At 36.0% G+C, this 16,468-nt stretch overlaps 1 non-coding gene across 1 annotated transcript; it reads right to left on the bottom strand.

The window, feature by feature from the left end:
- Positions 1–1,440: 1,440 nt before the first annotated feature.
- Positions 1,441–1,542, bottom strand: LOC136307145 (U6 spliceosomal RNA). Its single transcript, XR_010725828.1, has one exon. It is a non-coding gene; the product is annotated as a U6 spliceosomal RNA (small nuclear RNA).
- Between the last annotated feature and the right edge of the window lie 14,926 nt (positions 1,543–16,468).

Below are 16,468 nucleotides of genomic sequence, written 5' to 3'. Positions count from 1 at the left end.
GACTTCATCTGACCCTAATTCCATTCCAATGGCCTTACCTCCACCTTCTTAACACCATCACCTTGGGTTTAGGGGGTCAATATAAATATTGCAGGCACACAAATATTCAGTCCACTATAAGGTTGATAGTAAGATTAGATGTTGTAACAAGATGAACCAAAAGGAGGAGGAAGTATTTGCAAACATTCTGGTTGTAACATTTATATAAGTTACAGGGAAATACTTTTCTAAGCCACCTCACTTTAATATTTCTTTAATTATACTATAAGTCATATCAGAGTACCCAAAATTGTATTGGCACTTGAGAATGAAAAATTAGAAACTATAGTAGCACTGATTTAGCGTTCCCTAAAATTAAGGAAAATAATATGCAAATATCAAAAGGAATGAGGAAGTTTTGTAAACACTATTATGGAATAACTGGATGTATTTTTAAAAACATTTTAATTGAAAATATTTGTATGAATTGATTAAAAAACATATCCCAAGAAACTTCCTAATTTTGTCCACTGAAAAGCAATCATAACTTAAGAGCCATGAACATGTCTATTGCCTAGTTTATTATCTATATTAGTTATTATATTTCCATAAAAGCACCTGAAGAATGACGTTTCTAAGTCTAAGATGGGATATATAAGATGAGCCTAAGATTTGGGTGTGGTCAAAATGCAGAGAATATGACTTATGTTGAAACACCACAGAAGCCAAAATGAGGAGTATCTTAACAAACAAAAGTGGTAAAGTTTGAAACATTTTAAATTTTACCGAGGATGGCAAAGAGAATAATGAATCCAAATTGTTGGAACGCATTCAGTATGTAAAAACCGATACGTTCATAACATAAGAGAGAGAGAACTAACAAAACTAGACAAAATCCAACTCATTAGCTATCTTACTTAAAAGCCAAAACTAAGAATATAAATATATCCTGCTTTCTTTTATGAACTGAATTTGAAGATAACCAAACAGCCCTGCCTAATGAGAGAATGCTTTAAGAATTCTTACTGATGTATGTTAATGAAATAATAAAAATAGAAAACCACAGTTTTGCAACCCCTCATAGAATATTTGATACTTACTTTAGATTTTATCACCAAAAAGTGGATTTGCAACTTCTTTAAGGAGAAAAAAGATCTCTCTATAATAAAGAAAGAATTGCATGAATAAATTGAACTTGATTTATAACCTGAGGATGAGGAATGTTTTTTATAGCTAACTATATTTGTGAGAATATTTACAATATAAAATATCATTAACTTAAACTTTTAAAGTGCTTTTTTTTCATAGAAGGTTTATTTTATTTAGCACATTTGTGATAGTTTAGCCACTGATTATGACCTCACTGATCAAGCTTTCAATAATTAGAGTATAAAAGGAAAATGCAAACCTTTTAGCATGTGGAACATAGCAACAATCCTTTCTTCTCACAAAATATTATTATTGTTATTTTAATGCTTCATGAATTTAGGTGCCATACTTGTGTAGGAGTCATGCAAATTTTCTCTGTATCATTTCAATGTTAGTATGTGTTGCCAAAGCAAGCACACAAACTATTATTTTAAAAGTAAAATAAACAGTGGTTCTGTCAGATTAAATTAAAAAGTTAAGTAGAGCCTGACCAGTGGTGGCACAGTGGATAGAGCATTGGACTGGGACCCAGAGGACCCAGATTTGAAACCCCTAGGTCACCGGCTTGAGCATGGGCTCATCTGGCTTGAGTGTGGGGTCACTGGCTTGAGCCCAAAGGTTGTTGGCTTGAAGCCCAGGGTCGTTGGCTTGAGCATGGGGTCTCTTGCTCTGCTGTAGCCCCCTGGTGAAGGCACATATGAGAAAGCAATGAACAACTAAAGTGCCACAACAAAGAATTGATGCTTCTCATCTCTCTCCCATCTTGTCTGTCTGTCCCTATTTGTCCCTCTCTCTGGCTCTCACTCAGTCTCTGTTAAAATTTTAAAAAAGTTAAGTAGAAACTTAATGGATCAGATCAACAGTCAATGTTTCAGAAGTAACAGAGCTGTGTAAATGGTATATACTGTGAATGGAAAATCAGGTAAGAAATGTTTTAATGACCTGAGCTTAGCAGCAGAAAGAATGAACATGATGACCTCAATCTGAGAGGTGATTCAGAAGTTGGGATGGAGAATGAAAAATCTTAAAGAGAAAGTGAAAATATAAGCACAATTTAATAGATAAAGTGAAAGTATAAGCACAATTTAATAGCTTGAATGAATACTTACCTAGTTTTTCAATAAGAGATAAGATATGGATTGCATGGTATTGAGAGGTGACTAAGAAACAAGGAAAAGCTTTTGAAAGCTTCAGATAACCATGTAACAACTGACATGAAAGACATTTAAAAGTCTAAACCTAGTCATTCTCACCTTTCTTTGCTCTCCAATAAAGTAAGTACTCACCGTACTTCCAAAATCAGACTATATCATAAAGTTTAATTCCTTTAGAAACAGTCACAAAAGCTACCCTCCTCAGGAGCTAAAAAGTCAGTGATACAGTCTGACCTGTGGCACAGGTGGCACAGTGGATAAAAAGTTGACCTGGAACACAGAGGTCGCTGTTTGGAAACCCTGGGCTTGTCTGGTCAAGGCACATACGAGGATTGATGCTCTGCTCCCCTTCTCTCATTCTCTGTGTCTCTTTCTTTCTCTAAAATGAATAAATATTTATAAAATAAAAAATACTCAAAAAATTAGAAAAATAAAACATCAGTGATACAAACCCAATATGCAGTTTTACATCTAGTATTTTTATTCATACCATCTTTTTTCTTGTGTGAAGTGACCCTTCTTTCACATATCTTCTAGTTTAAATCATATTGGTGCTACAAGGGTCAACTGAAGTGTGTATACTTCATTCCCAGGCAAGATCTATTACTTCTTTTTCTATGTTTCCATAAACCTAAGTTTATTACTTTATTACAGCCTTTATCATATCAAGTTATTTTAAATTGCATGTTTCAGTCTAGTCCACCAGAATGTAAGGGCTTAAAGGCTGAACTTGCCTTTTTGTATAAATGAAAGTTACTTTATGTAAATTGCTATATATTATTTAACATCAACTAATTAAAACATATTTACCCACTCTTGCCATTCACAGGCTAAGCTGCTGATGTTGCAACCATAAATTCTATTGACACAGAGAATCAAAGAGACTAATAAAGAGTGCCATAAGTTTCGAAATCATGAGGAAGGCTCTAATGATGGTATAAGCTAACAGTCATTGAGTACTGTTATGTACCAAGCTTGGTTCCAAGCACTGTACATGTATTATGTAATTGAATCCTCATGGCAACTCAGTGACAGAGAAAGTAGAGGCTACTTTTATAGAGATAGGTAGGAAGACACTGAACCAAGACTGGGAAGCAGTGAAAACTTCCTTAACAAAATGAAGACCTGAAAAAAACGACTAGGAATTAGGCAGGTAGAAGGGAGAGACAGACACAGAGAGATGGTGTGTGAGTGTGTGTGTGTGTGTGTGTGTGTGTGTGTATTTGGATTAGAAAAGGAAAAAGTGTTTCTAATAGGAAACAAAGGCCAAAGGTCAATCAATATATAGTAAATGGATATTGAGATTTTTACAGTGGTACCTTGACATACGAATTTAATTTGTTCTGTAACCAAGCTCGTAAGTCAGTCAACTCATATATCAAACTGCCGATATTGGACCTGTGCGCCAACGCACCAACTAGTGGCAGCTTCCTGAATCAGGACTCATATCTCAGAATTTCGCTCGTATCTCGAACAAAAATACAGACTGAGTCACAGCTCGTGTCTTAAAAAAATTGTATGTAGGTCTGTTTGTATCTCAAGGTACCATCATACTTCCAAAGTCAGACTATATCATAAAGTTTAATTCCTTTAGAAACAGTCACAAAAGCTAAGAATGAGGCCAGATCAGAGCCCCGTTCTGCAGATCAGAGCACAGAATCTTAGTTCCAGGAAATGATTTCCCAAAACCATGTAGAGTCACTGACAAAAGTCAGTTCTCAGGCCAGGTTCTTTTCAGGATACCAAGCCCACTGCCTCTGGATTGTTTAAAGTGTTCTATTCAGCCAGCCAGCAGCAGATGTATGCAGACAAATACCATATTTCCCCATGTATAAGATGCTCCTATGTATAAGATGCATCTTAATTTTGAGCCCGAAATATGAAAAAAAAATGTATTACATTAAGTTATTAAACTCAAGTTTTATTCATCATAAAATTTATACACCTCTTCATCCAAGTGAAAAAGTGGGAAATGCAAGTCAAAAAATTTACAACCACTGTATGGGACGCACCCAGTTTTTAGACCCCAAATTCTTCCAGAGAAAAGGTACGTCTTATACATGGGGAAATATGGTAATGTTTTATGATTCCCAATCACCACATTCCAGTTCACATTCTTCTCTTTTGATTATTGTTTAATAAGAGCAATATAAATTATGGGACATAATAGCACCTATCTCTACTCAGTCTCTAAACAGATGTGATCTAGAAATGATTCTTCTTAATCTTCTCTTCAACACATCAGTTTCACCCTAAAAATGTGTCATCGCTTTTTGTCTTGCAGATTATAATAATTCCATTTTAACCATATCCCTCAGAGACAGTCTTATTTGGAGCTGTAGGAGCATGACCTTTGGAGGCAGACAGATTTGGGTCTCAGCTCTGGGTTTGCCACTTACCAGCTATGGTGACCTTGACATAACATTTGTAGGTTAGTTCCTGACCTCATAGTGTTCCTGTGAAAATTTAAGGGATAACATGCATGTAAAGTTCAATGCACAGTGCTTGGTACATGGTATCTTTTAAAAACACTTAACTTGTGAGATAGACTTTTTTAAACACCAAATCATAAAATCATAGCTAAAACTGTCAGCTGCTTTAATCCTTCCACTTTACTGCTAGGTCTGTAGACTGGTAAAGTTCTTACTTGCTGAAATGAAATATCCACTTAATTCCTACCACTAGACTGTAGACTTTGTAAGAGCAAGGAATGTGAATTTCCTCTATGTTCCGGCATCTACCAATGTGACGAGCACATAGTGACTACTTATAAAAATTGGTTGAATGATCTAATTATTTCATGTCTGATCCAAGGCTAAAACTCAGGTTTCCTAGTATCTAGTTCTGTAATTTTTCTTTTACAGCACCAAAAATTAAGGTAAAATAAAAATTCCTGGTTCTTCATTTTGTAAAAGATAGTCTGGGGAAATTTTGGTCTTAGAAATTTTAAGTTATTCTATGATGTTCCAATATGTTGCTTTTCATTCTGCTCGGACCCCATTGGTGCAAATTCACATGTATATGGATGTTTGGGAAGGGAGTGAGGACTTCAGCTGAGCAGTTAGGAAGTGAGGTAGTGCTGAGTGTGAATATCCTGCCTGGCTCCGGCACCATGTTGATGCATTTTAAATTGCTTTCTTTACAACTCCAGTCCAGAGGAAATATTGTCTCCGAGCCAAACTGGGGCAGGGCATTCCAACACAGTGAAGTGGAATCAGGAAATCTCAAATACCCCTTGGACATGGCTATAGCTAATTATATAGAAATAAATCCCACAGTGGGATCCTTCAACATATACTTAAACAAAATCATGCACTTAAACAAAACAACATATACTTAAACAAAATCATGTACTTAAACAAAACAACATATACTTAAACAAAATCATAACCTTATAAAGAAACCATGAACAAATGTCCATTTTAAAACCCACTTAAGTTGCTCAAGCTGTGGATTTCCTGGCCTTAATTTTAGCAGTATTGGCAGCTGATGGAAATTAATGCGTGGCTTGCAGATGCAAAAATACCATAGAAACCTGACCAGCATTGCTTAATGGGATGACATCAGATTCTCCATAAAACTGAGTGCAAGTTTTTGAGAATTCATCTATTTAAACAAAACAAAATGAAAAACAAACAAACAAAAATCAGCCACACAGCCATTATTGTTTGCCTTAAAAGTAAACAGTGATTCGCACTCCTTTTTTTTTGCTTTCCCTCTTGGGTCAATGATAAAATATACATGAAACACATGATCCCTGTCTGCCAATTATGGTTGGAAATACAACATTATCCTTTTTTAACATATACGGAGCAATTTGCTGTAAGAATGAAGGTGATTGTGATGGTTTTCATATAGTAAACTGTGGTAACTGCTTGAAGATGCACACAATTTAGGAGCTGACAGGTTCAATTCTCATGTAGAGGCGGTATATTGTGATGTCTTGGCACTGGTTAAATATTCAATCATTCCACTGTCCTGTCTCTGGGAAATATGCTAATAGATGATCAGTGCAGCCTTTGACTCCCAGGGCACATGAAGCCCAGAATTCCATAGCCTTGATGCCGGTGGGTCTCATTGTATTTGATGGATGCAAATAACCTTGCTTTAATATTTTCATTGATCTGGAAGGTATTAACAAAGGATTTTTATCACAGAGTTTTATAAAATCAAACCCTACTCCAAGAGTCTATTCAGTTTACTCTGATTAACACTTAATCTTTGATACATAAACGTTTCCTGACTTTTCATAATCCATATTAACAGTCATTACCCAACGAATCAAAGGAAGTCTTTAAAAATAGTATGTTTCCATATATCTCATTTTTTTTCGCCAAACAAAACCAAACCTAGGTAAAAATAGCAAACCTCTGTTTTTGTAGGAAAAATTTAAAAGTCCTTAATACTAGGAAAGTTTATATTTTAAAGGAAAAGACAGCCAAAGGTCTGGTTTGGCATAGAAATGTAATTGCAAGTTAGGAAATAAAAACAGACTTTTTTTTTCTCTGTTACAAAAGAAAGAAAAAGAAAGAAAGAAATCTGACTTGTGGTAAGTTGTTCCTGTTATGAAGTTCATGACTCAGAGTAGAAAGTTCACTGTGGGACAAGTAATCATTTTTCTGGATATGCCTCTAGGTATGTTTAAGTGTACACAGTGAGCAAATATTTAAAAATATTTATATTAAACTTGGAATGTCTGATACAGCTCAATGGAAATATGAAACTTTATTGCATAGATTCTTAAAGGAGTGAGGGTTTGCTTCTCCTGTTCTGGTTAGTGCCCATGTTGTACTTTTATTTTTCTTTCTGGAAGGATAAGCTACCAGGAGAAGAAGAGATTAAGAAAAATATAGATTGGGGTAGGAGCACAAATTTTCCCTAATTAAATACAAGGTATGGCCTTTGTTGTTATTTCTGTCCAATGTTGAGCTTCTTGGCCACATAATAATCATGTTCATATTCTTATTTTATGACAATTTTATGGTACCATTGTGTGCCAGGCACTTGCCTCTTAGAGCTGAAGATAGTCTTTCTCAATGAAACAGCTGAAGGAAATGTGTACAAATTGCTATAATATTAGAAGTCTACTCTGGCAACCCATCTCCTCTTCAGATGGCTTTTAGTTGGTTTTCATTTGGGAATAATGTACTGAGCCAGGACACAGGCATAAACATTAACCCTGGCACTGCAACCTTGTTGGCTCATATCATACTAAAATTTATAAAGTCTCTTCATAGAATTAGGATTCTAGTAGTGATTTAAATCAAATTAATCACACTGGCCATATTGGTTCCGTTCCACTCTACATGTCTTAATTTGGTCAGGGGTGCATGCACTAGCAATTCAAATAAATACAAGGATATTGGTTATTCTCTCACTGACAGGAAAAACTAATAAGTATAATATAATTTAATTGTTTAATTATTCAAGTTTCATCAACCCTTTGATATTTAAAATATACCTTGTAGTAAGAATGTCAGAGCCTATTAAAATATATCTATATATACTATAAAGCAGTTTGTATTTATAAAGTTATTGATACTTAAAAATTAATAAACCTTTCTTTATTTTAATATTTAAAATCACTTCATCTGAAAATAAAGTTTACCTACTATAAGGCCAGTGGCCACTGCCATCATGGCCATTCACATGCAGGTTGACATTGGATTCAGGCAGATGGTATAGAAACAGTGGAGCCAAAAAATAGTGGGCCATTTTTTTATTAAAGTCTTGCACCAGCAGATGAGCAAACACACAGGGAAGATCGTTTCCCTCTCATTCAGAGCTCCCAAAGCCCTGACACATTTTCTGGTACCACAACCAGGAGAATCCTCTCAAGTTCCTCCTAGAATCAAAGGCCCCAAGAGTCTTGGTGGAGCTCGCAAAGCCCCTCAGCTCTCGTTCCCATCTGCACATCTTCTCTCTTTCTGTAAAAACTGGCCTATTCTTCAGCACTCCACATTCTCTCTGCTTGCTCTCCCTGCAAAGACTGGCTGGGCCCACAAAAAACCCTCTTCCAGCAAACATTAGAAAAACAATGGCCCCTCCCAAGCAGGAATACAATCTGCAATTTGCAATCAACTGCCCTGTTCTGAGGGCAAGCACACATGTGGTTGTCCAGCACCATTTTTTAACAATAAAAGTGAGCAAACTGAAAAAATACAAATTTTACCAACTCATTTGCCTAACACCCACAACTACCTATGATTCTCTAGACTAAATAATTCTCTTTTATATTTCTTATAGCATCCAGCATAGGTATTTGCTAAAGTTATTTATTTTTTTTATTTTGGGTTGTTGGGTTTTTTTGGATTTTTCTGAAGTGAGAAGAAGCAGGGAGGCAGAGAGACAGACTCCTGCATGCAGGATCCACCCAGTAAGCCCACCAAGTGGCAAAGTTCTGCCCATCTGGGTTTTTGTTCCATTGCAACTGGAGCCATTCTAGTGCCTGAGGTGGAGGCCATGGAGCCATCCTCAGCACCAGGGCCAACTTTTGTTCCAATGCAGCCTTGGTTGCAGGAGGAGAAGAGAGAGATAGAGAGGAAGGAGAGAGGGAAGGGTGGAGAAGCAGATGGGCACATCTCCTGTGTGCCATGGCTGGGAATCGAACCTGGAATTTTCGCACACTGGGTCGATGCTCTACCACAAAGCCAGCTGGCCAGGGCCAAGATTTGCTAATGTTTTATATGAGGAAAGAAGACCATTGGGATGGTGGATTAAAACTAAGGTAAATTTTAGGTCACTTATCTGTCAACCAGGACCACAATAATGATGTTATAAACCACCCCAAAGCTCAGTGGATTAGAATCACAATCATTCATTCCTTTTACCAATATGTTCTATTTTGCACTCATCTCAATGTTGTAGGAAATTATCAAATGCAGCTAGTATCAATCAACACATTTTCAACTTTTTGGCTCTCATCCAAATCTTTTCCTCTAGTTCTGGGTGGACCAACAGGTATTTCTTTTCTTTGGAATTATCACAATATTACCAAACATTTTGCCACTACATAACATTTTTTCCAAAATCTTCTCAAAGTTTCTTTGCTCTCTGCTACCTCATTCCAAAGCTGATACCACATAATTCCAGTACTTCTATGGCAGCACCCCACTTTTAGGTACACACTTTTGCATTAGTCAATATCAACATGATAATATCCCTCATCAAATCACTCCACAATCTAGTAGCTGAAAATAACAATCCTTCATTCCCTTTTGTGTATTTGTAAGTCAGCTAGGGCTTGGCTGACTAGGCTCTGCTCAGCTAGTCTTGGCTCCTAGATGTGGGCTGGATCTGAGTCTGCTGCAGTCTCTACTGCAGGTTAGGCTCAGGTTTGCTCCATGTGTGGTTTTGGGGGTCCAGGCTGCAACTGGTAATTATGGGAGTGTACAAGACATGGCCAAACACAAGCACATCTCAGTCCTCTGCTTGTGTCAGAGCCGCTAACATGTTTTTGACCAAAGCAAAATACATGGATGAAGATTAGGGAAGTATACTTTGTCTACCCCGAGGTCTTGGTAAAATGTAGACATATGTTATTGCTGTTAGAATCCATGGGAGTCTGAAAAGACCAGTGTGACAGGCTTTGTTGAAAGGAAGAAAGGAACCCTGCCGGGCTGACTCGTAAGGGAGAGATTTGTGCCAGGCATAGCCCGGTTTTAGGGGTTTTTGGGGAGGAGGAGTGAGAAGGGTCATGGGCATTTAGCCCATTGGCTGCTGAACAAAGGAGGGTTTTTTATGGAAGTTTGCCAGGACTTTTCAGCTTGTGACGTCAGACATTCCTTTGTGGTTGCTCATCTGCTGCGAGCCCTGAAATAGACTTACTGGCAGAATTAAATAAATAAAACCTAAGAATTGCTAGAGGGACCTAAAGAATTTTGATCAATTATTTAATCTACCATAGGACCCTTTGTTGAAATTTCAATGAGATAATACAAGCTATTATTATTCTACCAAAAATTATGCAACATAATACTTAATCTATTTTTCAACTGCACATGCAGCATTCTTATTATACTTTCTAAAATATTACGGCAATAGTAGGTGATGTTAGACAAGTTTAATAATTCTATAATGAACCTGATCATATAATGAAAAGATTACTAACACAAATAAAACAATCACTTTTGCATTTTATAAATCTTAACAATTTTCTTAGGAAATGATAAAATAGCCAAAGAAAATCATAAAATCTGACTCTACTCTCTAACTTATTTTGAAAGATTCTTTTCTATACAATATGATTTGGGAATTATTTTTGTTAATTTCTTCTCTCAAAAACACCTGGCAAGCTTATGTTAGTGTGAGCTTCCTATCTGAAATCTAATTCTTTATCCTATCATCACCTGCATTCATTCTGTTGGGTACTGAATTGTGAACTGACCTCGAGAATAGAAAGTAGCGACAGCCCAAAAGCACATTGTCCAAAGGGGACTAAGATACTCAGTTCAAATCCATGATGCATCATTATTTAAGCCTTAAATTTTAAGGGATCTACAAGGATGGGCAAAGGTAATGGGAAATATTGGACAGAATTTAACCATAAAGATTAAAGGTAATATTGTTCCTAGGTGGCAGTGAAGTGTGTTCATATTGGAGCTGCCAGTCAGAGGTACAGAAACATTTTCCAGTAACCCTGAGAAAGGAGACTAACTTGGCTTGTTTCCCAGGTTGAGAGCAGTAAGAACTTCAGAAAATCATTTACTAACATGGAAAAAGATCTGCCATCTTTCCAAGGATTGGCATAAAACCAGTCCTGTATAATAAAGAATTTGGCTAGCCTTTCTCCCTGGTAGGGAGGAAGCTGATAAATCTCTGGAATTTCTGGAGAGATAGGAACATCTTTATTATTCATGGTGGGCCTCTAAATAGTTTGTGGCAATGAAGCTGACCACACCAGAAAGATCAACCATGTAGTCAGATGTAATTAGAGTTGGGGCTTTGAGCCCTGTGATATCAAGCAGACCTCTGGGAATGGAGATAGTGGAGATTGAGTTCAGTCATAACTCCAATGATTCAATAAATTCAATCATGGACACTTAATGAAACCCAGATAGAACTCTGGACACCAAAGCTTGAGGAAATTACCATTTTGACAAGATCCTGTGATTCTTGTTATACACTGATGTGCTAGGAGAGTGACTCCACAGAGCAGTGAACCTGGAAACTTTATGTCTGGAACCATTTCAGTCCTCACCCTGTGAACCTCTTCTTTTGTTTGGCTCTGATTTGTATTTTCTTCTTCTTTCTTCCTTCTTCCTTCCTCTTCCTCTTCTTTTTCTTCTTCTTTTCTTCTTTATTTGGTATAACAAAACTGTTATATATATATATATATCTTTCCTGCGTTCTGTGAGTCGTTTTAGATAACTATCAAAACTGAGGGGTAGTGGAAACCTCAAATTTGTCATCAGTTGGTCAGAACTGAGGGTAACCCTCAGAATTGGAGGTCAGCAACAGTATTGCCGGTGGCCAGAGCCCAGCTTGCAACTGCCATGGCTGATGGCTGATGCTGCCTCTGAGTGATGCTGAGCTGAGATGGTCAGCATAGATTGCGATCCGTTTGCCCAGGAGAAATCATCCTGGCTCCCTGATATAGTGAGAATTTTACCTTACTTTCACATATTCTTTGTATGTGTGTTTGTACTAAAAATGTCCCGTGAAATCATGTTCAAATAAAATCAAATGATTATTTGTTAATAATAAATATTACACGTACAATTATTTTAACTTTAGTGTCTTTCAAGTTAAAAGTGGAGAAGACATCATTATCTGTTTTTAATCTGTCCATTCCCATCATTCTGTGCTCTGTTCCGGTGCCGTGAGGGCTAGAAGTCTGGAACCTAACATTTCCCAGCAACCCCTCCCCTAGCCAGCTGCTTCTTCTGTTCCAGCATGTAAGGTGGTAGGAAGTTATAAAGTGAGAAGAATGATAGTGGGGTTTTTTTCTGTATTTTCAAAGGGCTTTCTGTTTGTTTGCTTGCTTTTCTCTTTTAGGCACTATCTCTGGCAGTGGCAGAAATAACAGCAAGGGTGCGGCTGCTCTGTAGCAGTATAAACTCCAGGCTTCCGCTCAGGTCCTTGCAGAGGTGGAGCAGCAGTAAGTGCTGCAGATGTCCCATCAGCGAGGTGCTCTTTGGCTCTGGATCCGGCATCTACGACAATAGTGATTTTGCAATATTAGGTGACCTATGAGCCCCTAGTTTCCTTCGACTCATTCTGATGGCAGCATTTGCAGCAGTCTCGCCTGCGCAGTGAACATGGAGTCTGGGTGATACCCTTTCTCTATCTTAAGAGTGGTAGCAGTTTTTTACAGTCACTAATATCTGGGTTTTTTCAGTCCCTCCTTTTGTCTCCAGCCATTCTAACATTTTTGTATAAAATTCCTCATTATAGTTTGAAATATCAATATTTTCCTGACCAGACACACAGACTGATATAGAGAGCAAGTAATATATTCCTAAAAATTTTTGTCAAATGGAATTTTAAAAAATAAAAACATATTATACGTAAATATAAAAACTTCTCTTTAGAAGAAATGAACTCTTCTGAAAGTGATACTATTTCTAATTCAAGTTCTCATAAATAATTTACCTGCTGTATGAATTTTTATTTTTTTATTACTGCAATTTTTTAAAGAGCTGGTTACACCTACAATTTTATTCTTAATGTATTCTGCTTTCATAATTTTCAAAATACTTTTATAATTTTATTTATTATTTATATTACAAATATTTAAAATTTATTATAATTTCAAATATATATCAGTTTAATTTTTATATGGTCAAATTTATTAATATTTATAAATTCCTTTTTTATTATTTTTGGTGTTACCTTTAGAAAACATTTTCCCATACTATACATATTCATTTATATCTTTTAAACTTAAATTGGAAGGGTCTTTTTTTATTGAATTTATTGATGCTGCATTGGTTAATAAAATTACACAGGTTTCAAATGTACAGTACTATAATACATCATCTATATACAAAATTTTAGAGCAAAGTATATTATGATCATGTAAGCATATTATTGTCAAATTTAAGACGTATCACAGTCAACTTGTGTGACAATAGAGATCATTGTAAGAGTAATTGTAATATGTGTCTGTAACTAGACCAAAAAAAAAAAAAAGCTAGAGAGATGTTTTTATGACTGTCATAGTCAGCTCAGGCATCTATATATGTACCAGTACATAATGATTACCTGCAAATGCATTATTTACTTAAAATAACTGTCAATTACTGTAAGTGACTAAGGATTTTTGTTCTTTCTTTAAATTTACAGTATTCTTTATTTATTTATTTATTTATTTTTTTATTTTATTTTTTTATAATTTTATTTTTTTAATGGGGTGACATCAATAAATCAGGATACATATATTCAAAGATAACAAGTCCAGGTTATCTTGTCGTTCAATTATGTTGCATACCCACCACCCAAAGTCAGATTGTCCTCTGTCACCTTCTATCTTGTTTTCTTTGTGCCCCTCCGACCCCCTATCCCTCTCCCATTCCCCCCTCCCCCCCATAACCACCACACTCTTATCAATGTCTCTTAGTTTCACTATTATGTCCCACCTACGTATGGAATAATACAGTTCCTGTTTTTTTCTGATTTACTTATTTCGCTTCGTATCATGTTATCAAGATCCCACCATTTTGCTGTAAATGTTCCGATGTCATCATTTCTTATGGCTGAGTAGTATTCCATAGTGTATATGTGCCACATCTTCTTTATCCAGTCATCTATTGATGGGCTTTTTGGTTGTTTCCATGTCCTGGCCATTGTGAACAATGCTGCAATAAACATGGGGCTGCATGTGTCTTTACGTATCAATGTTTCTGAGTTTTGGGGATATATACCCAGTAGAGGGATTGCTGGGTCATAAGGTAGTTCTATTTTCAGTTTTTTGAGGAACCACCATACTTTCTTCCATAATGGTTGTACTACTTTACATTCCCACCAACAGTGTATGAGGGTTCCTTTTTCTCCACAGCCTCTCCAACATTTGCTATTACCTGACTTGCTAATAACAGCTAATCGAACAGGTGTGAGGTGGTATCTCATTGCCGTTTTGATTTGCATTTCTCTAATAGCTAAAGAAGATGAGCATCTTTTCATATATCTGTTGGCCATTTGTATTTCTTCCTGGGAGAAGTGTCTGTTCATATCCTCTTCCCATTTTTTTATTGGATTGTTTGTTTGTTTGTTGTTGAGTTTTATGAGTTCTTTGTATATTTTGGATATTAGGCCCTTATCTGAGCTGTTGTTTGAAAATATCATTTCCCATTTAGTTGGCTTTCTGTTTATTTTGTTATCAGTTTCCCTTGCTGAGCAAAAACTTCTTAGTCTGATGTAGTCCCATTCATTAATTTTTGCCTTCACTTCTCTTGCCATTGGAGTCAAATTCATAAAATGCTCTTTAAAACCCAGGTCCATGAGTTGAGTACCTATGTCTTCTTCTATGCACTTAATTGTTTCAGGTCTTATGTTTAGATCTTTGATCCATTTTGAGTTAATTTTTGTACAGGGGGAGAGACTGTAGTCCAGTTTCATTCTTTTGCATGTGGCTTTCCAGTTTTCCCAGCACCATTTATTGAAGAGGCTTTCTTTTCTCCATTGTGTGTTGTTGGCCCCTTTATCAAAAATTATTTGACTATATATATGTGGTTTTATTTCTGGACTTTCTATTCTGTTCCATTGGTCTGAGTGTCTATTTTTCTGCCAATACCATGCTGTTTTGATTGTCGTGGCCCTATAATAGAGTTTGAAGTCAGGTATTGTTATGCCCCCAGCTTCATTCTTTTTCTTTAGGATTGCTTTGGCTATTCGGGGTTTTTTATAGTTCCATATAAATCTGATGATTTTTTGCTCTATTTCTTTAAAAAACATCATTGGAATTTTGATGGGAATTGCATTAAATTTGTATATTGCTTTGGGTAATATACCCATCTTGATTATATTTATTCTTCCTAGCCAAGAACAAGGTATATTCTTCCATCTCATTATATCTTTTTCGATTTCCCTTAACAATGGTTTATAGTTTTCATTATATAAGTCCTTTACATTCTTTGTTATGTTTATTCCTAAGTATTTTATTTTTTTTGTTGCAATCGTGAAGGGGATTATTCTTTTGAGTTCCTTCTCAGTTGTTTCATTGTTGGCATATAGAAAGGCTATTGACTTCTGTATGTTAATTTTGTATCCTGCGACCTTACTGTATTGGCTTATTGTTTCTAGTAGTCTTTTTGTGGATTCTTTGGGGTTTTCGATGTATAGGATCATATCATCTGCAAAAAGTGATACCTTTACTTCTTCTTTTCCGATATGGATGCCTTTTATTTCTTTGTCTTGTCTGATTGCTCTGGCTAGAACCTCTAGTACCACATTAAATAAGAGTGGAGAGAGTGGACAACCCTGTCTTGTTCCTGATTTAAGGGGGAAAGCCTTCAGTTTAGTGCCATTTAATATGATGTTAGCTGATGGTTTATCATATATGGCCTTTATCATGTTGAGATATTTTCCTTCTATACCCATTTTGTTGAGAGTCTTAAACATAAAATTGTGTTGTATTTTATCGAAAGCCTTTTCTGCGTCTATTGATAAGATCATGTGGTTTTTGTTCTTTGTTTTGTTGATATGGTGTATTACATTAACCGTTTTACGTATGTTGAACCATCCTTGAGATTCTGGGATGAATCCCACTTGATCATGATGTATTATTTTTTTAATATGTTGTTGTATTCGATTTGCTAGTATTTTGTTTAGTATTTTAGCATCTGTATTCATTAGAGATATTGGTCTGTAGTTTTCTTTTTTTGTGCCATCTTTGCCTGGTTTTGGTATGAGGGTTATGTTGGCCTCATAAAATGTGTTTGGAAGTATTGCTTCTTCTTCAATTTTTTGGAAGACTTTGAGTAGAATAGGAACCAAGTCTTCTTTGAATGTTTGATAAAATTCGCTGGTATAGCCGTCAGGGCCTGGACTTTTATTTTTGGGGAGGTTTTTAATGGTTTTTTCTATTTCTTCTCTACTGATAGGTCTGTTTAGGCTTTCTGCTTCTTCTTGACTCAGTCTAGGAAGGTTGTATTGTTCTAGGAATTTATCCATTTCTTCTAGGTTGTTGAATTTAGTGGCATAAAGTTTTTCATAGTATTCTACAATAATTCTTTGTATATCTATGG

The sequence above is a fragment of the Saccopteryx bilineata genome, chromosome 5 (assembly GCF_036850765.1).
Source record: "Saccopteryx bilineata isolate mSacBil1 chromosome 5, mSacBil1_pri_phased_curated, whole genome shotgun sequence".
Lineage (NCBI taxonomy): Eukaryota > Metazoa > Chordata > Mammalia > Chiroptera > Emballonuridae > Saccopteryx > Saccopteryx bilineata.
This window is presented reverse-complemented; position numbering and strand designations above follow the sequence as displayed.